The sequence below is a fragment of the Hylobates moloch genome, unplaced genomic scaffold (assembly GCF_009828535.3).
Source record: "Hylobates moloch isolate HMO894 unplaced genomic scaffold, HMol_V3 SCAFFOLD_2, whole genome shotgun sequence".
NCBI lineage: Eukaryota > Metazoa > Chordata > Mammalia > Primates > Hylobatidae > Hylobates > Hylobates moloch.
The window spans coordinates 18021402-18049197 of NW_026652277.1; the positions used below are offsets into that span (position 1 = coordinate 18021402).

The window sequence follows — 27796 nt, forward strand, 5'->3', positions numbered from 1 at the left end:
TCAACCTCCTGAACTCAAGTGATCCACCTGCCTTGGCCTCCCAAAGTGCTGGGATTACAGGTGTGAGCCACTGCGCCTGGCCTGTTAGTGGCTTTTTGGACATCAGAGAAGAGAAAAACCTGACCCGTGAAATCACATCTAAGATCCTTAATTGTGCTACCAACACACAAAATAGACCTGCTGCTGTCAGTCAGAAGGGGCCATACTCATTGATAAAAGTGCACTCTTTACAAAGTCTGTTTCATACTGCTCTGTGCCGCCTAATCTTCTTAATAGAAGAAAAAGGCTTTGATTTGAAAACGTAATAGGATGGACATATCTGACTGCACCGAAAGGACAAGAACAAGATTTTATTCTTTTTTTTTTTTTTGAGACGGAGTTTCGCTCTGTCACCCAGGCTGGCAGGCTGGAGTGCAGTGGTGAAATCTTGGCTCACTGCAACCTCCGCTTCCCAGATGCAAGCAATTCTCCCGCCTCAGCCTCCTGAGTAGCTGGGACTGCAGGCGCATGCCACCACGCCCGGCTATTTTTTTTGTGTGTTTTAGTAGAGACCGTGTTGCCCAGGCTGGTCGCGAACTCCTGAGCTCAGGCAATCCGTCCACCTTGGCCTCCCAAAGTGCTGGGATTACAGGCTTGAGCCACCGTGCCCAGCCAAGATTTTATTCTTAATTCTAGCACTGGCTCCTTAGTTTTTGAGCAAGTTGATTAACATCTCTAGGCCTTTTTTTTTCTCCTATACATTGAAGGCAATAATTTTTGTCTCTCTACCGCTCTGTTTGGGAGGCTGTAAAAGCCTATATAGGTAATGCAGTATCCTTAAAGCATCTGAGAATAGCTGTCCCTAGTTTTGTCTTTACTTTGAAGCCCGAGTAATTATTTAAGGAACGTACCTTCAATCTTGAGACCATGTTTCTAACAACACAGGTATTTCTGCAACCTGAAACCTGATGAGCCTGAGATCTTTTCTGTTGGACCCGGGTTGATGACTATTTGTGTGACTTTGCTTAATAAGATTTAATGTTCAATATAAACACTTGAAAGGAATTTTTCAAGGCTAAATTCTACATCAGAAGGTTTTAAGCGTCATGCACAGCTCAGCTTCCAAGTCCTTTACAGTGGGCTGTGAATAATTAATGCTGATTTGATATCTGGGCATTCTTTAAAAAAACGCGTATATCCACCCAAATATAACAATATAGAAAAAAGAAGAGCCTCCTGATACTGCCCAAAATTTTAATGACTCACATGTGATGTGTTGAGTACTATCTAGGTGAAGTTAAATGTGGCGTCTGTTGAGGAAATTGCCACTTACTTGGATAACACAACAAGATAAAAACACGTTTGCAACCATGTACCTTTTGAGAAATCATGAATTTCTAAATTATAGACATAAATATTTAAAGAACTCTCAGGGTAAAAGATCAGTTGAAAATTTGGAAATTGTGGAATTAAGTTCAATTTAGTATATTTACTGAATGACAACAATTAGAGAATAATTTTGTCAACTGTCTCTTTAAAATGATTTAATTAAGATACATATGTTTGGCACTGTAGCTGGAATACAGAGGCCCAAGGTGGTTGTATGGGCTAAATTTGAACTCAGAAAAAGGACGGACGGACGGACGGACGGACAGACAGACAGATAGATTGTTTGTTTGAGACAGAGTCTTGTTCTGTCACCCAGGCTGGAGTGCAGTGGCCTGATCTCGGCTCACTGCAACCTCCACCTCCTGATTCTCCTGCCTCAGCCTTCCGAGTAGCTGGGACTACAGACGTGAACCACCATGCCCGGCTATTTTTGTATTTTTAGTAGAGATGGTGTTTCACCATGCTGGCCAGGCTGGTCTGGAATTCCTGACCTCAGGTGATCCACCCGCCTTGGCCTCTCAAAGTGCTGAGATTACAGGTTTGAGCCACTGTGCCCAGATAAAAAGGGTGTATTTTAAAGAGACCTCAGAACTAGGCCAGGCAAGATGGCTGATGCCTGTAATCCTACCACTTTAGGAGGCCAAAGTGGGAAGATCGTTTGAGCTCAGGAGTTTGAGACCAGCCTGGACAACGTAGGGAGACCCTGTCTCTACAAATATTTTTTAAAAATTAGCCACATGTGGTGGTGTGTGCCTGTGATCCCAGCTCCTTGGGAGACTGAGGTGAGAGATCACTTGAGCCCCGGACGTTGAGGCTGCAGTGAGCTGTGATCGTGCTTCTGCACTCCAGCCCGAGTGACAGAATGAGACCCACCAAACAGAACAAAGAGACCTCAGCCTTTCTTCCCTTCTTTGTACTTTATATGAAGGGTGGGCATTCACAGGACATTGCAGGAGGTGTGATAAGATTCAGAGTGCCCCATGCAGCCTCCACTTGACTGCTTCTATTTGAAGGATGTGATGCTGTGGCTGGAACAACGAGTTGGTGAAAATGTTGTTGAAAGTCATTTGTTTAAAGAGACCTAAAAAGAACCGTTTTCCCGGAGCTCCAGCATACTACAGTGACCTAAGTTAATCGACCACAGTGTGTGTGAAGAATAATGGGTCCAATTGTTGATGCGGTATCTGCTTTTAGGCTGAGAAAATATATATTGGTTTAATTTCCACAACTGAGTTTGCGTGACTTCTCTGGGACCATTTTCCATTCCAGCAGCATGAACCTGGCTCAAAATGCCATTAAAATTGACGACAGTCTGCTAGGTGAGATGAGCCAGACACAAGGAGACAAATATGGAATGACTCCACTTATATAAGGGACCTAGAATAGACTCACAGAGTCTAGAATGGTGGTTGCCAGGGGCTGGGAGAAGAGGGGAGTGGGGAGTTAGTGTCTAATGGGGACAGACTTTCAGCTGGGGATGATTTAAAAAAAAAAAAAAAAAGGTCCTGGAGATAGAAGATGGTGATGGCTGCCCAATAATGTGAATGTATTCAATGCCATTGAACTGTATGCTTAAAATTGGCTCAAATGGTAAATCGTATGTTATGCATATTTTGTCACAATGCTTAAAATGCAATTTAATAAAAACCCACATGTATTGTGCATGTATGTTGCATAAGGCCAAATGCTTTATTATTATTTTTTTAATTCCATAACAGCTGGGCGCGGTGGCTCATGCCTGTAATCCCAGCACTTTGGGAGGACGAGGTGGGTGGATCACCTGAGGTCAGGAGTTTGAGACCAGCCTGGCCAACATGGTGAAACCCTGTCTCTACTAAAAATACAAAACATTAGCCAGTCATGGTGGCGAGTGCCTGTAATCCCAGCTACTCAGGACGGTGAGGCAGGAGAATCGCTTGAACCCAGGAGATGGAGGTTGCAGTGAGCCGAGTTCGTGCCATTGCACACCAGCCTGGGCAACAAGAGCGAAACTCAGTCTCAAAAAAAATTTTTTAAATAATAAAAAAATAATAATTCTCATAACAACCCAATGAAGTAGACACATGATCATCTCTAGTTGGCAGATGAAGCATCTCAGCACAGTCAAGTTTGTCACTAGACTGAGGTCCCACAAATGTCAGTGGCAAAAGCAGGAATCGGAAGCAAAAGGGCAGCCTCTTCCGTGCATGCAGCACACACAGCACTGCCTGTGCCTCCTTGTTTTTGTTTGTTTTGCGTCTGGTGACTGCACTTTCTTATGGCCCCAGCTACTAGAGCAGCCGGTGTTCCCTCAGGAGTAGGGCTTTAGGTTCCCTGAATCTTCACCCAGGGGCACCTCCTTGACTTTGAACCCTGCAGGTCCTGTAGCAGGAGGTGAGATTGCCCATCAGCCCTCCAGGAGTCCACCAGGCCTGTCAGGCCTTCACGCAGCAGAACAAAAGGCCAGCTATTTATGTCCTAGGCAGAGTTAATGAAAATCACCCCATGGGTCTGATACCAAGATCATCTTAAAATTAACTTGTGTTTTAAAAACCATTTTCTGTTTGGTTGTTTGGTGGTGGTGGTGGTTGTTTTTGAGACAGGGTCTTGCTCTGTCATCCATGCTGGAGTGCAGTGTAGCCTTGTAGTCCTGAGCTCAAGCCATCCTCCCATCACAGTTAAAAACCATTTTTAATCTTCTCTAAACAAGTAACTTTTGTTAACATAGTTTTCAATCTTCTAGAATGATCAACCAGAATTTTTTTAAATGAGCTGCTTTTTTCTTATTATATGCCAGCTACTTTTCGGAAAAGCAATAGCATAGAGTCATTCTCACAGGAGAATGTATATAAAAACAAAGTAAATATATTTTTATAAAGACCACATATACACCCTTTTTTTTTTTTTTTTTTTTTTTTCGCTAAAATGTGTATTTATAACCAGATTTCTCATCAGGCTTTCTTGGGATCTTTAAAATATGTTTCTTTTGCAAATATAGGCTTAGGACTAAATATATTTTGTATCCCGTCATCATGTTGTGTTACAGATGAGAAGACAATTAATTCTGTGATAAAGTATCATAAGGCAAGAAAGAAGGTGCTTGGGGAAATTGGACTGTGCTAGAGATCTTTTCTGATTCTGCTATATACCACATATTCAGTGATCTGCTATATACAATGATTACTGTCTCTTTACATTCCTCTACCTATATTTTTTAATTGGGTGAGATGATGAACTGGAAAATGACTTGCTACGTGCAGAAATTTCAAAGCATTCTTCAGGATTTTGTTGGAAACACATGTTTTTCTATTGTTACCGTTTTCTGCCTTTTTCACTCTACCATGGAAAACCAGATGGTCTGTACAAGCCGAGAGAAATAATTTCCAACCCAGTGTATTTGCATAATTTCCTCTCTGCCCTTAATCTGGAACAAAAGGAAACAAAATGAATTGAGTTCAACATCATAAACTACATCAGTTCCTAATTACAAAATTAGGAAAGTTTTTCACATAGTTTAAGATTCTTTGGTTGTATTGCTTTAAAAGTTAGGGAAAGTCTCTTTTAAAGTGTGATTGCTATTAGAGGCTTTTTTCCTGATGAATTCGTTGATTCAACAAGTCAAAATGGGTGACAGTTTTTGCAAACCAAAGAAAGAGAGTGATGACATTTAAAACACATATATAGACATAGAGAATTTCAAATGTTCTACACTCCTGCTGCTCTCTCAAGTCCTGTTCAGAGTCTCCTAAAAAGGATGTTTGACCTGTTTGCAGAGCTCCGACAGATGATATTTTGACAGGTCTATTTCTTCTGCGCGCTCAGTGCAATGCCCAAGATGAATAGGCATTCAACCTAAAATTGTTATATGAACTTAAAAGTACATTTTTGCATCCAAGCCAGGCTCTGCGTACTTCATTCTTATCCTTATATAAGGGTAAGACATTTGATATTCTGATATATTCCTGTTACCTTTCTGATCGCATGAGTTGAGTGGACTTCTATGCATCATGTCCCATGACAGCTCCTCAGTGAAGCAGGGAAAAAGCATGGCATCTGATCTCCTTAATTCTTACAACACCAAGAGAACATAATTACTTTATCATACAGGGCTATGAAGATAGCACATGTCACCACTGTATGAAAGCTCTTAGGTTGTGGAATTTGGTCTAATGTTATCATGGAAGAGTACTGAAATAGGGAACAGTAGGATTGATAAATCGAGAAAGAAAAGAGAAACCAGGAATAATCAGTGAATGATAAGCAAGTAACATGGTTTAAAAGCATTCCAGGAGTTCCATTTGTAAGCACTCTTGTTTACTTAGTTTTGCTACCCACTTGTTGCTTTGGAAGAGTTTCTATTAATTAGACGTCATTTTTCAAAAGTGCGTACTTAATTGTTACATGAATTACAAGGGACTGCATAGGTTTCGTTGCAAAAATGTTTTTCAAGTAATACTTAGAAGAAACATGCTTCATAGCATTTCATAGTATATGACATTTTTAAGGGAGAATGCTTTACATGTAATATTTAGCACAATTTGGAATTATTCGTATATTGGATTTTCTCATGTTCTGGGCAAATGAAGGAACGTATATATTTGTATCAATATAAACTGTGAACAGAATATGTGAGCATATTTTGAATCCGTCAAATGTATTACATCATCTCTAGTAAAGCTATAAATTATAGAATACTTTAATAAAGTTATTTTTCTTATTCATGAAATATTATGTCTGGTAGCAGGAAAATGTGATCTATTCAGAAAAAGGATAATGAAAGAAATCTTATCTTTTATTAGAGAAATATGATTGCTATACGATAATGTGGCCTACATATAATTCTACATGTTTTAAAATTAGAACTGGGCTTTCAAAATTTATGATTCTATGCTGGATGCGGTGGCTCATGCCTGTAATCCCAGAACTTTGGGAGGCTGAGGCAGGTGGATCACAGGGTCAGGAGTTCGAGACCACCCTGGCCAAGATGGTGAAACCCCATCTCTACTAAAAATAAAAAGTTAGCCAGGCACAGTGGTGGGCCCCTGTAATCCCAGCTACTCTGGATGCTGAGGCAGGAGAATCGCTTGAACCTGGGAGGTGGAGGTTGCAGTGAGCTGAGATTATGCTGCTGCACTCTAGCCTGGGCAACAGAGCAAGACTCCGTCTCCAAAAAAAAAATTATGATTCTGTATGAAATGTATGTTTGTATGGACTTGGAAAAATGTCAGTTAAGGACATAGGCCTTCTCAACTGTTTTTAACTCCGTAACTTTATGATATAAACAAAATATGTAAGCATTTCTTTTCTTTACAGTTTACCGATCTATGTCGATTCAGTATGAGGTACACATCAAAGTAAAATTAACCACAAAAGACTTTAATTTGAGGGAAAAATGAAGCAAATGGTTGATAAGAAAGAATACAATATTCTAGGGGTGATGAACTATTAGCATTTCTGATTCATGGCAATCCAATTTGAGAGTATAAATTTGGATTACCAGCTTAGTTCTGAAAAACTTTCTTTATACTGCTGTATGGCAGCTGAGGGCTTCCAGTTCATCACATGTATCTGTTTAGTCTGTTAACTCTGGCAAAAGCCATTATCTATTTTTTTTGCCCAAAGGCATTATAAGGAAATAGTATGAGCAAAGTTTTCTTTCTAGTATAAACAATAAATCTTACTAAGCATTGGGCAAACTCATATTCTGGTAAATATTTTGAAAATGCTTGGCACTCATTAATACCAGCAAGTGTCTAGTAGCTTGAAGAGTACTTGGTAGTATTTAAATGGAATGTATAGTCCGTCAAAAAACTACAGTAGGCCTTAATTAGCTGGGTGACATTGGACAAATCACCCAGAGTCAAATCCCTGAGAGTCAATTTGCTCATCTTTGCATTTGGAGTAATAATGATGTATGACCCCTATAGACCTCAAGGCTCAAATATAATATGAAAATCTTAAAAATAGTAAAGCGCTGTATGATAATGAGGTATTAATCATTTAACAAACACTTGTTAAGTGTTAGCTCCTTTTTTTCCTCCTGATTTGGCCCTTAAACTGCTTGCCTGTCTTGGGAAGAGTCTCCTTGGTTAGGTCCTATGAGAACTTTCCACTGTGCCTGGTCCCAACCACCACCCAACTCTCCACCCTTCCACCAATTTGTGCTGGCCTTGAAAAGGTCAGAAGGCTGTTGGAAGAGTCCTGGGGAGAGAAACATGGCAGCCGAACCCAAGACAGTTATGGTTGGGCCTGGAGAGGAGCCAGATATTGTCATGGTGTGGTTGATTGTGTTGGATGAAGCTGAGGTCACAGAAGATGAAGGCTGAAAGGAAAGCTAGGGTTATTTTGCGTGTGTTGTTGTTGCAGTTTTTGCTTGTGTGTTTGTTTTTCAATTATAGCTATAGGGGTGGGGGAACTATCTTTAGAGGAGTCTCAGGACCCAGCAGGCCACAACAGAGGAGTGGGGACTTAATGTAGAAGTCCGGCAGAGCAAGCGGTGGGCAGTGGCTTTTCTGGTTCTGAAAATATCTGCATAATCTACACAGGGGTCAGAAGGGTTCAGAGAATTCAACTAAAGCACAACCATAAAACCATGTGTGGTTTCTTTCTTCAAAGTCACATCTGAAGCTCAGTATTACAGGTTGAGCGTTCCAAATCCAAAAATCCGAAATCCAAAACTTTTTGAGTACTTACATAGGCTAGAGACACCTTTGCTTCCTCATGGTTCAACGTCCACAAACTTTGTTTCATGCCCAAAATTGTTTAAAATATCATGTAAAATTACCTTGAGGCTGTATGTATAAAGTGTACATGAAACATTAATGAATGTTGTATTTAGACTTGAGTTCCATCCCCAATGTGGCTCATTATGTACATGCAAATATTCCAAAATCCAAATAAAATTTTAAATCTGTAACACTTCTGTCCCAGGCATTTCAGATAAGGGATACTCTTCATGTACACTCTAAGTGTTTCAGGGTGCTTAACATAGTACTTCTATCACTTCTTGTTATTTGAGCTTTCTAGATTTTGGAGTTCTGGATGAGAAGCTTATCTTTTACAAACATTACTTATAGTTCTTTTCCAGGTGTAAACCTAGGTAGAAAAAAGTTGTTATAAATGAAAAGAAAAATGTATTATCCTTTTTTTTAAAAATGGGGCTTCCATGTGTAATTAACGATTTGCTGTTAGTGTTAGCTATGATTTGTTCTCGGGATGATGAATGATATTACACAAATGATTACAACACTTGAATAAATGTGGCCTTTATTTAATTTTTTGATGCTATGGCAGAGCTGCTGCTAACACTCAGTCCTAGTTATAATCACAAAAGTATCTGCCATAAGCCCAGCTGATTAGGCTCTGCAAGTTTGATCTCATTTTTCTTTTTTGTTTTTTTATTTTTTCGAGACAGAGTCTTGCTCTGTCACCCAGACTGGAGTGCAGTGGTGTGATCTTGGCTCACTGCAACCTTTGCCTCCTGGGTTCAAGCAATTCTCTGCCTCAGCCTCCCGAGTAGCTGGAATTACAGGTGCCTGCACCAGGCCAGCCTCATTTTTTTGTATTTTTAGTGGAGACAGGATTTCACCATCTTGGCCAGGCTGGTCTTGAACTCCTGGCCTCATGATCCACCTGCCTCTGCCTCCCAAAACACTGGGATTACAGGCGTGAGCCACCGTGCCCAGCCTCTGATTTTTCGTTCTCCTCTGTAATGTCTGAGTCAACTAACATGCAGGTAAAATATGCAAAAAACCCCACAACTTTCTGGAAGGTTTCTGTAAGGGTTGCTCCATGGAGACTCTGGCACCCCAAGGCTGCAGCCCCCTGGAGGTCCCAGGAGACCTGGATCTCTGCCCACTGCACCGGGCATTGACACAGCCCTCCCTTCCCACCTTCCCCGCTGTGATATTGCTTACACATCTTGCTTCCTTCAAGGATGCAGCTGCCATAGGCTGGGCCTCTGCTCCTGTTTTTTTCTGATGCTTCATTCATGCAACTATCCCAACTGCCCAGCACCTACTTTGCATCATGCTGATTCTGGGCACCGTCAGGAAGCCCACTGTCTATCCCCCGTGCTCTGTCTCACTCCACCTCATCATCGCTGCTTATTTTCCTCACTTTCTCCAACAAGCCAACTTCTTTCCACCTTTCTGGTCTTGCCGGATTATTATTATTGTTGTTGTTATTCTTTTAAACCTGGAATATTCTTCCCTGCCCTTTACTTTGATCCTAAACGTCTCAGACTATGGTTCTGCAGAAAAGTTTTTCCTGACTACACTGCACAAAGGAGCTTCTCCCATTATTCACATCACCCAGTTTGCTTCATATAAATGTAATTATTTGACCAGCAGTTTACATTTTGGTCCTCTCCCCTCTCCTCTCTTCTCCTTCTCCTTCTTCTTCATTTTTTTTTTTTTTTTTAAACAGAGTCTCACTCTATTGTCCAGGCTAGAGTGCACTGACATGATTGCAGCTCACTGCAGCCTTGACCTCCAGGGCTCAAGCAGTCCTCCCATCTCAGCCCCCAAGTAGCTGGAACCACAGGCACATGCCACCCTACCTGGCTAATTTTTTTATATTTTGTAGGGATGAGGATTCCCCATGTTGTGCAGGCTGGTCTCGAACTCCTGGGCTCAAGCGATCCTCCTGCCTCAGCTTCCCAAAGTGCTGGGATTACAGGCTTGAGCCACTGTGCCTGGCCCAGACTCAATTTCTTTTACCTGTATTTCAGCACTCGTTCTTTATCATCCTGAAGCGAAATTTATAGTTAATGCAAACAACCAACACACAAATTTTAAAAAACCATTTGGGTCAAAATACCCAATGAATAAAAAGATTAATTTATTATCTGGTAGTGTGTATTTCAATGGGTTATTATGCTGGCATAACCACACTAGAAAATGTGAGGAAGCAGTCCCATGGATGGGGCCACTGCACGTGCAGATTAGTAGTGATGTACACCTACAGGTGTGCGGCTATTAAAGACAATAGTTAGCAATTTGGTAAAGTTCCAAACAAAGTACAATCTTTCATTGATTGTCACAGTACTTTCATTTCTGGAAAATTCAGTATATTTTACAACTATGCAAAAAGACTTGTACTCATATCCAAAAAAGACTTAGATTCTAGGTTCAGATAATTTTATATTTTTCACCTATATGAATTCCAGCAGGATAGTCGAAGATCATGAGAGGAGGTGCACATCCATCTTATAATCATATAGGGTTGTTGTGTAAAATGCAGGACATGTATATTCCTAGCCACTGCGTACAAGCATCCTGTAATGCCTCTCAATCATTGAAACAACCAAAAATCCAGCAGTACTTTCTGGAACACTCCTTTTGGGGACCCACTGGTTTAGACAATAAACTCCATAAGCTCCTCCTGCATGGAGGGCAGGAATCATGTTTGCCTCATCTACTATAGAAGCCTCGACATCCAGCACTTCATTGTCGCAGTGCATGGCAAATATTTAAGGAAGGAATGAAAGAATGAGTGAACGGAAGGGAGTATGCAGAAACAGGAAAACACATTCATCCATTCAATTGATTGATTAACTGGAGACAGAGTCTCACTCTGTCATCCAAGCTAGAGGGCAGTGGCACAATCTCGGCTCACTGCAATGTCTGTTTCCCAGGTTCAAGTGATTCTCCTGCCTCAGGCTCCTGAGTACCTGGTACCACAGACACGCCCTACCACGCCTGGCTATTTTTTGTATTTTTAGTAGAGATGGGTTTTCACCATGTTGGCCAGGCTGTTCTCAAACTCCTGGCCTCAAGTGATCCACCCACCTCAGACTCCCAGAGTGTTGGGATTACAGGTGTGAGCCACCATGCCTGGCCCATCTATTCAATGTATAAATGTTTACTGAGCAACTAGTATGTGCCAACTGCTGTTCTAGAACCTAGGAATACAGCAATGAGTGAGGGAAATTCCTTTTCTAATGAGCGCTCTCTCTCTCCCTCTCTCTCGCTCGCTCGCTCTCTCTCTAACTGCTTTGTGATTGCAATATGACATCTGGTTTTCCTGTACAGGTACAAGGTGGCTGTGCTTGTGATATGCCAAGTTTTTTTTAACTCAAGATACTTACCATATAAACAGAGCAATAGCGTATGATAGAGAAAGCTGGCTAGGAAATGAAAAGCAGTGGAAGGAATTCAGGTTGATGACAAAGAAGTGTGAATTGTGCTTAAGAAACAAACAATAGAATAAAATGAGAGCCCGAAAATAAATAACTTGGTTATTTATAGATTATAGATTCCTTGTGTCTGTCAATACAGCATCACAGACCAAAACTTTTAAATTCAGGGTTTGTGTTGTTGTTGTTGTTCTTTTCATAAATATGGCCATATTAGAAAAACTTTACATGGCGTTTTTCTCCTAGGCAATCTTCTTTACATAGCAGTTTCCTAGGAAATGTTATGTCAGCTTTAATACAGGCCTGAATTTAACTGGCAAACAGTGACACAAATTGTCATGATGGAAAAGTAACATTTTGGGGATCTTAATAACCATTGAAATACTGATAGCCATTTTCTTTTTTTTAACTTCTGTGTTATTTAGAGACCTATTTTGCAGACATAACCTTAAGCTAAAATACCCCGTGTCCTTTGAGAAGCCTACCCCCGCAAAAATAAATAAATAGATGTGGGAATGATATTTGGAGTTTGTGAGTAATGTTTTTTTGTTTGTTTGTTTTTTGTTTGTTTGTTTGTTTTGACACAGGGTCTCCTTCTGTCACCCAGGCTAGAGTGCAGGGGCGCCATCTCGGCTCACTGCAACCTCTGCCTCCCAGGTTCAAGTGATTCTCCCACCTCAGCCTCCAGAGTAGCTGGGACTACAGGTGTGTGCCACCATGCCCGGCTAATTTTTTTTTATTTTTAGTAGGGATGGGATTTTACCATGTTGGCCAGGCTGGTCTTGAATTCCTGACCTCAAGTGATCCACCCACCTTGGCCTCCCAAAGTGTTAGGATTGCCAGCACGAGCCACCACACCTGGCCTGGAGCTTATAAGCAACATTCTTTTTTTTTTCATACTTTAAGTTCTGGGGTACACGTGCAGAACATGCAGGTTTGTTGCATAGGTATACATATGCCATGGTGGCTTGCTGCACCCATCAACCCGTCATCTACATTAGGTATTTCTCCTAATGCCATCCCTCCCCTAGCCCCCAACCCCCCCAACAGTCACCGGTGTGTGATGTTCTTAAACTGGTATGTTTCTTGGCCACAGCTCTTGAATTTTAATTATTGTACTTTGAATTATTTTGATGTTGATTAACTTTTATGCTTATGTTTATTGCTGTCGTGAGGGGTACTAAAGAGTCCTGCGTTGTAAATTGAGCCACGAGTGCAAAGAGGAAATTAAACCGTTCTATATTCAAATTAAGCCATAAACATAGGAACTTGACTCTATACTGGGGATGGCGGGTAAGAACAGTGCAGGAGCATAGGGTGATCCAACGTCACACAGAGCAGGTGCTCAGGAAAGACACCAATAAACTGCCGATGAATCAACATTGTAAGAACAGGGGAATGAACTGTGAAGCTTCTTTGACATCAGTTATTCCAACAACCTCAGAAATAGGTGCTGCTTCCTCTCTTATATACAGGAGGAAACTGAGGCACAAAGAGTTCAGTTTAGGTTTATTTTAAGAGACAGAGTCTCACTCTGTTGCCTAGGCTGGAGTGCAGTAGAGCAATAATTACAGCTTACTGCAGCCTCAAACTCCTGGGCTCAAGCGGTCCTCTTGCCTCAGCCTCCTGAGTAGCTGGGACTACATGTGTGCACCACCATACCTGGCTAATTTTATTTTTTGTAGGGATGGAATCTCACGTCGTTGCCTGGGCTCATCTTAAAGTCCTGGCTTAAAGGGATCCTCATGCCTCAGCGTCACAAAGTGCTGGGATTACAGGCATGCACCACTGCACCCAGCTTTATTTTGTTTTTAAGGCAATATTTATGCTGTGTTTCTAATAATTCATTTATCACTCACAAGAGTCCTGTGAGGCAGACCTATTGTTTCCATTTCACAGAGAAGGAAACTGAGGCACAGAACTTTAAGTGGCAGCTTTGATGACGGGGCTGAGATATGGTGGCCACACGTAGTCATGAGTGAAGAGAGCGGGCTCCATAACTTGTCCTCTTAGACGACTTGCTGGCTGTATATTCCCCTGCATCTGGGGTGTCAGATTATGCACCTGCTGAATACACAGCCATCAAAGAGCGAAACAGGACTGTCTGATTTCAAAATCTATGTCTTTTCCCCTATCCTTAGCTGCAAAACCAGTGATATTCCCTACTGACTGTGGGAAGGAGCATGAATGCATTCCTAATCATCAAAGCCAAGAGGTTTTGTCCACAATTCGAATTCCTGCTGACCTTTTCTTTTCTCTTCATTGTTCATTCCCTCCTTCATCTCATTGTGGTTTTTTTCCTGCCTCCTACTTCTCTGAACATGACCTCTCATTCTTGTCTGACTTTTTCCCCATCTACTAAATGTGTGTGTTCCCTTAAGTTTTATCTTAACCTCTCTTTATTCTTTTATCTGCTTGGAGCACCTGTGTCTTAGCATTCTCCTCTGCTTCCTGGGCTCATCCATTACATTTATGTAGCCATCCTGAAACAGACTTTTCAAAAATTCCACCTGTGGTCCCAGCAATTGGGAAGGCTGAGGTGGGAGAATCGCTTGAGCCCAGGAGTCCAAGACCAGCTGGCAACTTAATGAGACCCTGTCCCTACAAAAAAAATAAAAATAAAAAAATAGCTGTGCATGATGATGCATGCCTGAAGTCCCAGCAACTCGGGAGGCTGAGTCTGGAGAATTGCTTGAACCCAGGAGGTGGAAGTTGCAGTGAGCTGAGATCGCACCACTGCACTCCAGCCTGGGCGACAGAGCGAGACTCCGTCTCAAAAAAAAAAAAAAGAAAAAAACAATTCCAGTCATATAAGTCCAATTGCTTATTGTACCTTTCTCCATGGTTGTTTTATTAGTGTTACCTTGTCTAAGATAAAATTCTTTTTTTTTTGAAACAGAGTCTTGCTCTGTTGCCCCGGCTGGAGTGCAAATGGCATGATCTCAGCTCACTGAAACTTCTGCCTTCAGGGTCAAGTGATTCTCCCATCTCAGCCTCCTGAATAGCTGGGATTACAGGTGCATGCCACCACGCCTGGCAAATTTTTATATTTTTAGTAGAGATGGGGTTTCACTACCTAGGCCAGGCTGGTCTTGAACTCCTGACCTCAAGCAATCTGCCTGCCTCTACCTCCCAAAGTGCTGGAATTACAGGCGTGAGCCACCACACCCAGCCTAAGGTAAAATTCTTAATTGCTGTTTCTCAAAACCAACCTCTGTTTCTAACTTCCATATTATTACTGCTGCACATTTTTAAATATTTTTTTATTTTTTATATTTTGTAGGGATGAGGTTTCCCCATGTTGCCCAGGCTGATCTCGAACTCCTGGGCTCAAGCGATCCTCCTGCCTCAGCTTCCCAGCGTGTCGCAGATATAAGACAATTTGTTTAACAATTAACACTCAGTTTATCTAGTAGTGGTTCACCTCATGATTGAAGCCTCTTTCGAGTGTTTTTGTATACATGCATACATCCTGTTCTTTTTAGCCATATTGTCTTTCTTGTTAAGGACTTCTTAAACATGCTTATGAAAACATTTTCAACTTAATTTGTATTTCCAAAAAGTCATGATGAATTTTGTTTCAGTAATAGCTATTAAGGGTTATCTAAAGACCCTTTCTTCAAAATGTTTTGTTAGCAGCAATAGATATTTGTAAAATTTATGAAAATTTGACTAGTTTTTTCTAATTACTTCTTTACATTGTGTGATTACTGTTTCCTCCTTGTTTTTTTCCCGCTAAGTGATTATATTAGTATTCTATTTTTGTCATTTTAGAGAATGGACACAGAAGTCACCATAGGTGAATTGACTTAAAATCTTTTAAGTATAAGAAAAATAGCAAAAATGATAACTTGTGAAGTGGGTGATCAATTTTTTAAGTCCATAACGTGTTAAAAGTCCATAACAAATATTGCTATAGAAAATGCATGCAGAGGCTGGGCGCCATGGCTCATGCCTGTAATCCCAGTACTTTGGGAGGTCAGGAATTTGAGACCAGCCTGGCCAACATGGTGAAAACCTGTCTCTACCAAAAATGTACAAAAATGGTGGCACATGCCTGTAGTCCTGGCTACTTGGGAGGCTGAGGAGGGAGAATCACTTGAACCCGTCAAGCAGAGGTTGCAGTGAGCTGAGATTGCTGACACTGCACTCCAGCGTGGGCGACAGAGTAAGACTCCATTTTAAAAAAAAAAAGAAAGAAAAGGAAATGCATGTAGAATGTTAGACCAGGCCTTCATTAAGTGAGTTCATTAACTCTGGGCTAATTGGCTTTATCTGTGAGCAAAAGCTGATTGTCTGTGTTGAAGACAGTTTATCCACCTGTGTCTCCTCTCGGTCATGTTCACACGTTGCCTCTCCCCCATCTTCTCTGCTCACACATCTCAGAAGCTCCTAACCAGCTTTTCTTCCCATGAACAGCAAAATAGGTTTCCTAAATAAAGATTTTGACATCCCAGCACCTTGTGTTAAAATCTGGGATGGCTCATTATTTACAAGATCCATTTCAAAAGTATTAGCCTGGCGTTCCAGGCTCTCAACAGGATGGATGGCTCAGGCTTGGCTTTTCCGACATAACACCTGTGGTTTCTGTACAAGCACCAAGCGGCAGGTCTACTCACTTGAGGATGTCTTGTACCCAGTCACCCCCGCTTTCTTCCTGGTTCAAATCCTGTCACCGCATGGGGCCTTCTCTGATCCCCATGGAAGCTTTATCCTCTGATCCTCAGTGCCATATGGTATTTGTTGTGCTGGTTATTTCTTGACACGTCTGTCTTATGCTTTCAAAGAGTGTGCACTCTGAAGGTTCAGCATGAAACTACCAGTACCTTCCATTCCCTTCAGTCTTCTATTCTAGTAAGCTCAAAGCTAGCAGTCCAAAGCTAGTATTTAATAGCATGTTTAAAATATATATATGACTAGACAGTGTGGCCAAAGGAAGTGTCTGAGACAGAGGGTCTGAATTCAGGTCTTTGCCTAATATACTCATTATAGCTGTGTGACACTGGGTATGGCACCTAACCTCTCTGGAAATCGGTTCTTTTTTTTTTTTCTTTAAATAGTAAGGATAGTTATACTAATCAAATAGGTTTGGTTTAAAAACAGATCATTTGGGATAAGTGCATTCTATATCATAAACTGCTTTTAAAATGTTAATACTGGCAGTATTTTTATTAATGCTGTTGCGAATAGTAGAGCCTTGAAGGCAGTTTAATTTTTTTTTTTTTTTTTTTTGAGATGATGTTTTGCTCGTTGCCTAGGCTGGAGTGCAATGGCACAATCTAAGTTCACTGAAACCTCCGCCTCCTGGTTTCAAGTGATTCTCCAGCCTTGCCTCCTGAGTAGTTGGGATTACAGGCGCCTGCCACCACACCCAGTTAATTTTGTATTTTTAGTAGAGATGGGGTTTTGCCACGTTGGCCAGGCTGGTCTTGAACTCCTGACCTCAGGTGATCAGGTGATCCACCCACCTCAGCCTCTTAAAGTGCTGGAATTACAGGCGTGAGCCACGGTCCCTGGCCTCTACATGCTACATGTGTTTTCTATAGCAGTATTTGTTATGGATTTTTAACTTTTTTTTTTTTTTTTTTTTTTGGTGAGATAGAGTCTTGTTCTGTCACCCAGGCTGGAGTGCAGTGGCAAGATCTCGGCTCACTGTAACTTCGGTCTCCCGGGTTCCAACAATTCCCCAGCCTCAGCCTCCTGAGTAGCTGGGATTACAGGCAGGCACCACCACGCCTGGCTCATTTTTGTGGTTTCAGTAAAGATGGGGTTTTACCATGTTAGCCAGGCTGGTCTCGAACTCCTGACCTCAAGTGATCCACCCGCCTTGGCCTCCCAAAGTGCTGAGATTACAGGCATGAGCCACTGCACCCAGCCAAGGCAGTTTAATTTTTTTCTTCTGGTCTTGTCTTCTCTTTCTTTCTCCGTTTCTCAGCCTCTTCTTTCATCACCTGCCTGTTCTATGTATGTTACCTCTGACCTGCATTTGTTGCCACCGTTTCTTTTGTGTGTATCAATTTACTTTCCTCTCCTTGCTTTAGATATCTTTCGTCTTCATTCCCAATCTTCCTCTTTCTGTCGAAATGTCATTTTCCATGCGGTATTTCTTTCTTCATTATTCTTTAGCTTACTTTCTTATTAGTATGTATAATAGGGTTTAAAAGTGATAGGAGATTAAAGAATTATCATAAAATCCAGAAGTCCATGCAATTTCTCTTGCACTTAGGATAGCATTTTTTGCAAGTGCTGTTTTATTTGTAGGCACAGAATTTTGGAATGTTAGTAGTAGAAAGAGGTGTATAAATTAATCTAATCCAATCTACTTGGGTTAAGGATGAAAGCAGATGTCTAGAGAAGTTAAGGCACTTGTCCTGGACCTCAAAGTGAATTACTGATTGAGTTGATAGTTAAGAACGTTTCCCGAGTTCAGCTTACTCTTGTCTCATTTTTTGCTAACCACCGTATTGTGTTTCCTGCCCCAGAGTTTGGTTAAGGGCATCATCTGGGAGTTAGTTTGTTTTCAGCATGCAATCAAGCTGATTGGCTTTGAACAAGTTATTTACCCCTCTGGCCTTGACATTCTCATCAGAATATGAGAGGACAATATAGAGATTCTTTAAGGCCTCTTTTTAATTTTCAACCTTTCTTAATCCATATTTGACAGTTATTTGGTGATGGCCAATTATTTACAAATAAAAGCGATTTGGACTCTTACACTCAGTTTGCCTTCATGTTTTATTCCAAATGCCACCCAAGTTTGGGCTTCTTTTGCGCATGACTGTATTTTAATCTATACAACCTCTTAAACTTCTCCAGGATTTGTTTAAATTATTTCTAATTAAAACATGATGGCTTTCTGGGCAGAAATCCTGTCCTTGTACTACAAGGATGTTTGGCAAGGTTTTTGTTATTTTTTTTAAGAGGCTGAAGGAAAATTAAATATTTTGCTAAAATATTTTCTCTGGATTATAATGTTGGGACAGAACAGTGCAACATTCTTAGTGTATACTAACTGAATGTTGAAAAAGAGAGCCTCCATTATTCCTTATTTGGAGAACAGTGTAGTATTAACCGTTCATTGATTTCACTGAATACTTCCTCACACAAATTATTCACAATGTGAAGCAAACTCAGATCAAGACAGAAAAGAAATGTATAGAAGTGTCTTTGTTGAGGATGTAAGAATCTGTCAATTTGGCCTGTGGAGGGTAGGAATTCCAGGAAGTTTCTAAGCCCTCTAACTTCTCACAAACACTCACATTCCCTTCAAATTCATAGAAAACCATTCTCCCCATTTAAATAAATGAGAAATAAGTCTTGCTTATTTCATTCTTGTTCTTTAGGGTTCTTTCCCCATCTACCTGGGTTAGTGGAATGTTGGCTGGTTCTATCATTCAAATGTGGGAGCCTTTCCACATCTAGGTCTGGGTCATGTGAGTAAACAGAAACTTGAATGAAATTCTCGCCGGGGGCGGTGGCTCATGCCTGTAATCCCAGCACTTTGGGAGGCCGAGGCGGGCGGATCACGAGGTCAGGAGATCGAGACCATCCTGGCTAACACGGTGAAACCCCATCTCTACTAAAAATACAAATAATTAGCCGGGCATGGTGGCGGGTGCCTGTAATCCCAGCTACTCAGGAGGCTGAGGCAGGAGAATGGTATGAACCCGGGAGGCGGAGCTTGCAGTGAGCCGAGATGGCGTGACTGCACTCCAGCCTGGGGGATAGAATGAGAGACTCCGTCTCAAAAAAAAAAAAAAAAAAAAATTCTTCTGGCCCAGCACTTTCTTTGGTTTATTTTGCTTTTAATAATCAATTAATATAGTCCATCAATTTTGGGCTGGGCAGAGTGGCTCACGCCTGTAATCCTGGCACTTTGGGAGGCTGAGGTGGGCGAATCACTTAAGGTCAGGAGTTCATGACCAGCCTGGCCAACATGGTGAAACCCTGTCTCTAAAAATACAAAAATAGCTGGAAATCACTTGAACTCGGGAGGCAGAAGTTGCAGCGAGCAGACAGTGTGCCACCGCACACTCCAGCCTGGGCAACAAAGCGAGACTCTGTCTCAAAAAAAAAAAAAAAAAAGCTGGTTTTGGCTGTTTATGGAATTTTCAGTCAGTTTGCCAGAGCATCATTTCCTGAAGTGCTTACAAATAGTCATTTTTTGTCTTTTGGTGTCTGAGAGCCTATTTTAAGAGCATTGCCAAGCGTGGGAAACTAGCATCACTATATTCCAGCTGTGGAAACTGTATCACTGTCATAATGCACTTTAACTTCCTATGAGAGGATTTCTTAGCGGACATGCTGGGAATTTACTTCGAGGTGTGTAGGAAACATGTACTATGATGACGATGAGCCTTCTGAAGTGGTAAGAAACATATACCCATTGACATCTGACATTTTTCATCCTTTTTTTTTAACCATTTCCAAGTTTGTTTTTAAACTTTCCACTCAAGTGCTTGCTGTCACCGACAGTAATATAAAACAAGTAGTTTTTTTTTTCCCTTAGGGACTAGCACAAATGTTGAAATACTTTGGGACAAAGTTTGAAATGAACACACTTTATAATTATATTATTTGTTATATGCGGAATTATTTTTTGTGCTCGAACTTGGATTTTAAATAGTTTTCAGTATCTTCACACGTCTTCTGAAAAGGTATTTTTAAAAGGTTTTATAAGTGTAACTATAGACAATTTAGATTCTTTTTTAAAAAACTTGATTTCCTAGTGAAATTATATCTGTTAAATATAGTTAAAAGTAATTGAATTGAGAATTCTATATGTTATAAAACTTTGGATCATTTGTAAATACTTAGTAAACTGTTAGTGAAACTTCACTTTAAGAAATGTTTCTCTTAAATGTTAAAAAAAGAATTTAAATTAAGAGTATATGACTAATTAGGATTGTATATTGTTCTCAAGACATAAAATTATGTAAAAATTCACATTTATCAATACATATAGCAAAAGTGACAGTAAATGTAGTCACCTGTTCCTTGCATGCAAACAAAAGCTGAAGCCAAACTTTAAGAGTTATGGATACATTTTTGAAATTGTAGAACGCTATATTAAACCATATACTTCTTTGAAATAGTATATAATTCAATTCAAATTTAATAATTATATTTCTGCTTCCTTAATATCTTATTGAATTGTGATGGTAATTTGATCTGATTTTAGAAAGACTTAAGAATACTAAGTTTGACTGTTAAGAAATGAACCTGTGTTAAAGAATATATTTTGGCTGTCTGGTCATATTCTACTAAAAACGAAATTCCCTTTTTAGGTGCGTTTGGGGGTACAATAGAATGAGATTATTTCACTTTTTGTCATATGGTCAGGAGGAAAGAAATTTCTTGAAAAGCAACTGAACTGACTCCTGTAAACATAGCAAGTTGAAATCACACAGCTCCTAATTTTGAGTCTTTATTTCAATCATTGGAGTAAGATTATGAACAATAGCTATGATTCCATTCTGAGAGTTAAAAGTTTTCATTGTAAATTTCAAAATGGTCATTTCTACTAATATGGCCATTATTTTTCCAAAGACCCACTTCTGTCTCTTTTTTTTTTTATTGTTATACTTTAGGTTTTGGGGTACATGTGCACAATGTGCAGGTTTGTTACATATGTATCCATGTGCCATGTTGATTTCCTGCACCCATTAACTCATCATTTAGCATTAGGTATATCACTTCTGTCTCTTGTTTTTCGCCCTCGGGTCACTGTCAATGTGGAAAAAAACTTTCAAAAGAGTAGGATATGACTCCATTCCAGTGTTCCCAGGAACTGAAAGTGGTTGCAAAATTATAAGCTTTCAGAATAACACAGAGAAAACTTCTACGAAACAAGTAACGCAGAAATGCATCCAATATTTAGGCCTTGCTCTATTTTTATTGTCTACATCACATGTGGCTCATACAGAATTTTCAAACTATTTAAGAGTTGCATTTAAGCATATGCTACCAAAAAGGAAAAAAGTATTCTGAGGAATGGTGTTAACATTTTAGAGAAAGTATTCCTGAAAATGAGTTCCAGGTTTTGTTATTTTTTTAATAAAGAATGTAAATGTATACAGAAATTATTTCCTAGAATGTACTCGAAGGAGTATTTTAGGAATACAAACATTCATTAATTATCCCTCATGTGTTTAAAATATACACCTGTTATATATGATTATGCACAAAAGCCAGTTTTTCATGAATAATTTGTGTCTTTTTTACATAATTTCAGAAACCATATGCTCTATAATGAAGAAAAAATATTTAAAGTATGTAATCATGTTAAACAGTTACAGCATGAGTCACTCTATTTAAAAAAAAAGAGAACCAGTCTGCACGTGACAACAAGAACTTAAAGGATCTGGTGTTCATTTGATATGTACTGGTAATTTAACATCACTGTAAATTCATTAATTTAAGTTATTCTAGTTATTGAGATCAAATTTGAAATTTTTCTTTTGTTAAGTATTCAGATGTTTAAAAATCCTGTAAACCAGATCAGAGTATTAGGACATAAATTTGAGTGTGTTTATTCTATAAAAATGAGGTCTACATAGCTGTTTTAAAAATTGCCTCTGGTAATTCTTCTAAGTCTTACAGTAAAATTTGCCAGAGGTGTACTATTTAAATTACAATTAAGCTATCAAACTTAAAAATTACTTTCTGATTTCTTTTAGTTCTGTTTTTCTCCCCGTGAATCAAATATTGTTTGTGCTACTAATAATTTTTTGTGGATCTGTCATTATTTTTGAATATTTAAAATATCCTGTACTTTGCTATAGTATAGGTGGCAGTGGTCTAAACCTTGATCTTTTTAATGCATTCACATCAGGATTTTTATTTTTGTGAGAAGATAAGAATCATTATTTTCCCCTAAGGTCACTGATGTGGTCTTATTTTTAAGAAGAAACATGCATCAATAAGAAATATAAAAGTAGGCTGCCTTTGAAAGGACTACTTTATTTAAGAAGGTATATTTCCTTATTGTGTCTTGTTAGAGGGTGGAACTGGGCCAGTAGTGGACAAAAGGGACAAGAAGGCCGAGCATGATGTTTCACACCTGTAATCCCAGCACTTTGGGAGGCCCTGGCAGGCAGACACCTGAGATCAGGAGTTCAAGACCAGCCTGGCCAACATGACCAAACCCTGTCTCTACTAAAAATACAAAAATTAGCCAGGCGTGGTGGCACATGCCTGTAGTCCCAGCTACTCAGGAGGCTGAGGCAGGAGAATCACTTGCACCTGGGAGGCAGAGGTTGCAGAGAGCCGAGATCGTGCCATTGCAGTCCACCCTTGGCAACAGAGCAAGACTCTGTCTCAAAAAATAAAAATAAAGTAAAAATGAAAAGGGACAAGATATGTCTCTTTTCTGCTTAGAAAAGAAGAAGTGAGCCCACTGGTAAATGAGCTGCCAGCCTCCCAGTTCCGGAAGTCTTCTGTCTTGATTTTGGCATGCACTAGTCAACACTGTCCAATAGAAGTTTCTCTGATAATGGCAATGTTTATATCTGCACTGTCCAATATGGTTGCCACTAGCCCTGCCTGGTTATTGAGCACTTGAAATGTGGCAACTAAACAATTGAATATTGAGTTACATTTAAATAGCCACACATGTGGCTTCTACTAGACTCCTTCCTATCCAAAATGTGCTCCTTGCACCAGGAGTGCCGGCACTACCGTGGAGCTTGTTAGGAATGCAGAATCTCAGAAGCCACATCTTTTTTCGTTTGTTTTTTTTGAGGCAGAGTCTTGCTCTGTCACCCAGGCTAGAGGGCAGGGGCACTATCTGGGTAGGCTCACTGCAGCCTCCGCCTCCTGGATTCAAGTGGTTCTCCTGCCTCAGCCTCCCCAGTAGCCGGAAGCACAGACATGCACCACCACGCCCCGCTAATTGTTTTGTATTTTTAGTAGAGACAGGGTTTTGCCATGTTGGCCAGGCTGGTCTCAAACTCCGAGACTTAAGTGATCCTCCCACCTTGGCCTCTCAAATTGCTCAGATTACTGGCATGAGCCACTGCACCCGGCCAGAACCCACGTCTTAACAAGACCCCCAGGTGAATTCATAAGCTCATTACCATTTAGAAGTACTCATAGGGCTGGGGAGCAGCCTCGTAGAGCTCATGCTTACTTACAATTTCCATCATTCTTTAGGCATAAAAAAAGTAATCCAAGCTTACATATCATAATTTTTAAAGTACTCTTTATAATTAAACTTTCTCCCATTGTTGGGCATTTAGGTTGTTTTACACATACACACAGGCACATATTTGTATAGATACATACATATATGTGTATATATTTCAACATCTATATCTAGATACGTAAATATAGATAGATACACATGTATATATCACATGGTGAACATTCTCTTACCTAAATATTTTCCGTGCATCTTTTTCTTTCACAAAGATTCCAAAAAAAGAGAATTACTGAGTATTTACTTTTAAAAGAGTAATATGTATTCATACACTGCTTTTCAGAAAGGTTATACTAAATTTAGACTTCCAACAGCCAGCAATGTTTGAGTTCCACCGTATTAGTATTATTTAAAAATAGTTATTTGATAGACAAAAATATTATCTCATTCTTAAACATCTACATATTTCTGATTACTGTTAAGTTTACTGTTTTTATTTTTTTATTATACTTTAAGATTTAGGGTACATGTGCACAATGTGCAGGTTTGTTACATATGTATCCATGTGCCATGTTGGTGTGCTGCACCCATTAACTCGTCATTTAACATTAGGTATATCTCCTAATGCTATCCCTCCCCCCTCCCCCTACCCCACAACAGTCCCCGGTGTGTGATGTTCCCCTTCCTGTGTCCATGTGTTCTCATTGTTCAGTTCCCACCTATGAGTGAGAACATGCGGTGTTTGGTTTTTTGTCCTTGCAATAGTTTGCTGAGAATTATAGTTTCCAGCTTCATCCATGTCCCTACAAAGGACATGAACTCGTCCTTTTTTATGGCTGCATAGTATTCCATGGTGTATATGTGCCACATTTTCTTAATCCAGTCTATCATTGTTGGACATTTGGGTTGGTTCCAAGTCTTTGCTATTGTGAATAGTGCCACAATAAACATACCTGTGCATGTGTCTTTATAGCAGCATAATTTATAATCCTTTGGGTATATACCCAGTAATGGGATGGCTGGGTCAAATGGTATTTCTGGTTCTAGATCCCTGAGGAATCACCACACTGACTTCCACAATGGTTGAACTAGTTTACAGTCCCACCAACAGTGTAAAAGTGTTCCTATTTTTCCACATCCTCTCCAGCACCTGTTGTTTCCTGACTTTTTAATGATCGCCATTGTAACTGGTGTGAGATGGTATCTCACTGTGGCTTTGATTTGCATTTCTCTGATGGCCAGTGATGACGAGCATTTTTTCATGTGTTTTTTGGCTGCATAAATGTCTTCTTTTGAGAAGTGTCTGTTCATATCCTTCGCCCACTTTTTGATGGAGTTGTTTGTTTTTTTCTTGTAAATTTGTTCGAGTTCTTTGTAGATTCTGGATATTAGACCTTTGTCAGATGGGTTGATTGCAAAAATGTTCTCCCATTCTATAGGTTGCCTGTTCACTCTGATGGTCATTTCTTTTGCTGTGCAGAAGCTCTTTAGTTTAATTAGATCCCATTTGTCAATTTTGGCTTTTGTTGCCATTGCTTTTGGTGTTTTAGACATGAAGTCCTTGCCCATGCCTATGTCCTGAATGGTACTGCCTAGGTTTCCTTCTAGGGTTTTCATGGTTTTAGGTCTAACATTTAAGTCTTTAATCTGTCTTGAATTATTTTTTGTATAAGGTGTAAGGAAGGGATCCAGTTTCATTTTTACTTTTATTTTAAGATGGAGTTTTGCTGTTGTCACCCAGGCTAGAGTGCAATGGAGTGATCTCGGCTCACTGCAACCTCCGCCTCCCAGGTTCAAGTGATGAGAGCTGCCTCAGCCTACCAAGTAGCTGGGATTACAGATGCCTACCACTATACCTGGCTAATTTTTGTATTTTTAGTAGAGACAGGGTTTCACCATGTTGACCAGGCTGGCCTTGAACTTCTGACCTCAGGTCATCCACCCACCTTCGCCTCCCAAAGTACTGGGATTACAGACATGAGCCAGTGTGCCCGGCGCTATTTTCATATTTTTAAGCCATATTTCCTTCTTCCTCATTTATGTGTCCTTGGATAAGTTATTTAAACTATCTGCACTTTACTATCTTCATCTTAAGTTGCTTTGTAAGGTCGCCGAAGACCAAATGAGTTAGTATATATTTCACACACTGGGAACAGGTGCTGTATAAATTCTTAGCTACTATTACTCTTAGTCCTTGGTGAATTCTGAATGTATGACTTTTGTCCAGTTTCTCAATTGAGTAGCTGAGACTACAAGTGTGAGTCACCACACCCAGGTTTTTTTTTTATTTTATTTTTTGTAGGAATGGGGTCTCACTATGTTGCTCAGGCAGGTCTGAAACTCTTGGCCTCAAGCAATTCTTCCACCATGGCCTCCCAAAGTGCTAGGATTACAGGTGTGAGCCACAACACCCAGCCCCTTATTTCCCTAAAGACTAGCAAAACTCACCTCAGGCTGCACTTTCAAGAGGTTATAAAGAAGCCTCTTTTTGAGGGTTCCTATTATCTATGATAGAGGCAGAAACATACCCCTCTCCTTTCATTCATTCACTCAGCAGGGATTTATTAAACCTTTATGAAATCCAGGCACTGCTTTCTGCTGCTCTGAACTCAATGTTGATTTGTTATTGATTCTACTGCTATATTTTGGTCTCCCAAACAAGGTAGGACAGCCTTCCTTAAGGGCCTTCAAGCCACCATGATGATAGCAGCTATTATTTATTGAATATTTATGGTAAGGCATTATATTAAGTGATGTACATATATTATTCCAAACAATGTCTTTATATGCAAAATTTACAGATGAGGAATTTGAGGCTTAATGAGTTTGAAAAATGTGCCCAAATCACATAGTTCATAAGCGGTAGAACCAGAATTCAAACTTGGGCCAACCAACTGCAAAATCCAAGCCTCTTCATTGCTTTACTCTGTTCCTCCAATGAAGTCATCCTCTCAATTTCTCATTTATTCTCTCAAGCCTTTGAGGTTAGCCTAGATGTTCCTTCAGATTTTTCATTAGTATTTTTTTGATTTATATTTAGTTAATGCAAAAGATGTTAGAATTATTAATGCAGTTGCTATGTGATTTGCTTTGGGGGAAGTATTTATCCAGTAGATCTCTACTGAAGCCATTGGTACTTATACCGGTTCTCTCTCCAAGACAATACTGATTTCCACACTTCCAAAACAAAGTTAAGATGTGAAAGCAGAGAATGGAATGTGGGAGGAAATCTCGAAGACTTGTGTAGAGGAATGGAAGCAAATGTAAACAAAATAAATAAATTATCCTCCCTCCTTCACACTCCCGTATTGCATTGTAACACTGCTGATTTAGAGAAAAAAATATTATAATTACCAGCATATCAGGGATAGATAGAATGGTAGAGGAAGAAGAAGCTATATAGTGATTAAAGACATAAAGTACCATTTTGATTGAGGTGGAAAAGCCTGCAGAGATGATTCACAGAGCTATAACCAGAGCAGTGGATGAACAAGAAAAGATTTGAACATGAGGTGTTGCCTCTAAAGTTTCCAGAATAGGGAAGACTTAGAAAGTCAGTGGATGAAGAGATGCCAAGTAGACCAGAGGGAAAAATGGAATCACAAGATCACCTTTCAGAAGCTGAAGAGAGAGGGGTTGATCCTAGATTAATAAGAAAGGGAGGCGTCTCTTGTGATGAGTATAAAGGGGAACAGGTTACCTGAGAGCTGAAGCAGAGGCAATATCAAATTGGTCAAGGCAAGGCCGGGTGCAGTGGCTCATGCCTATAATCCCAGCACTTTGGGAGGCTGAGGCAGGAGGATAGCTTGAGCCCAGAAGTTCAAGACCAGACTGGGCAACATAGTGAGAAAATTTAAGAGAAATTAGTCAAGGCTAAGGAGGTGTAGTCTGAATAATCTTTTGAAGTCCTTTGTCACCTAGATAGGCTTTTCGTATTCTCCAAAGTAGTTCAACACTCTACATGATGTATGTAGCATTTCATGTCCTGTGCAACAGCAGAATCACAACGTAGCAGTAAATGCCACTTTCCTTATGCACACCCACTGTCCTTAATGTGTTACTTAGCATCAGCTCTATGCACAGCGTACAGCCTCCTTCCCAGCTTTCAGATAAAGAAACTCAGCCTTAGAACTGTAATGTAATTTGTCCAGTAGCCCCCAGACTCTCAGATT

General features: G+C 40.1%; 1 protein-coding gene across 4 annotated transcripts in view; it reads left to right on the top strand.

Annotated features, from left to right (window-relative positions):
• CACNB2 (calcium voltage-gated channel auxiliary subunit beta 2) overlaps window positions 1–27796 on the top strand; it is a 404032-nt gene that overhangs the window by 210845 nt on the left and 165391 nt on the right. The gene's annotated exons all lie outside the window — the stretch shown is intronic.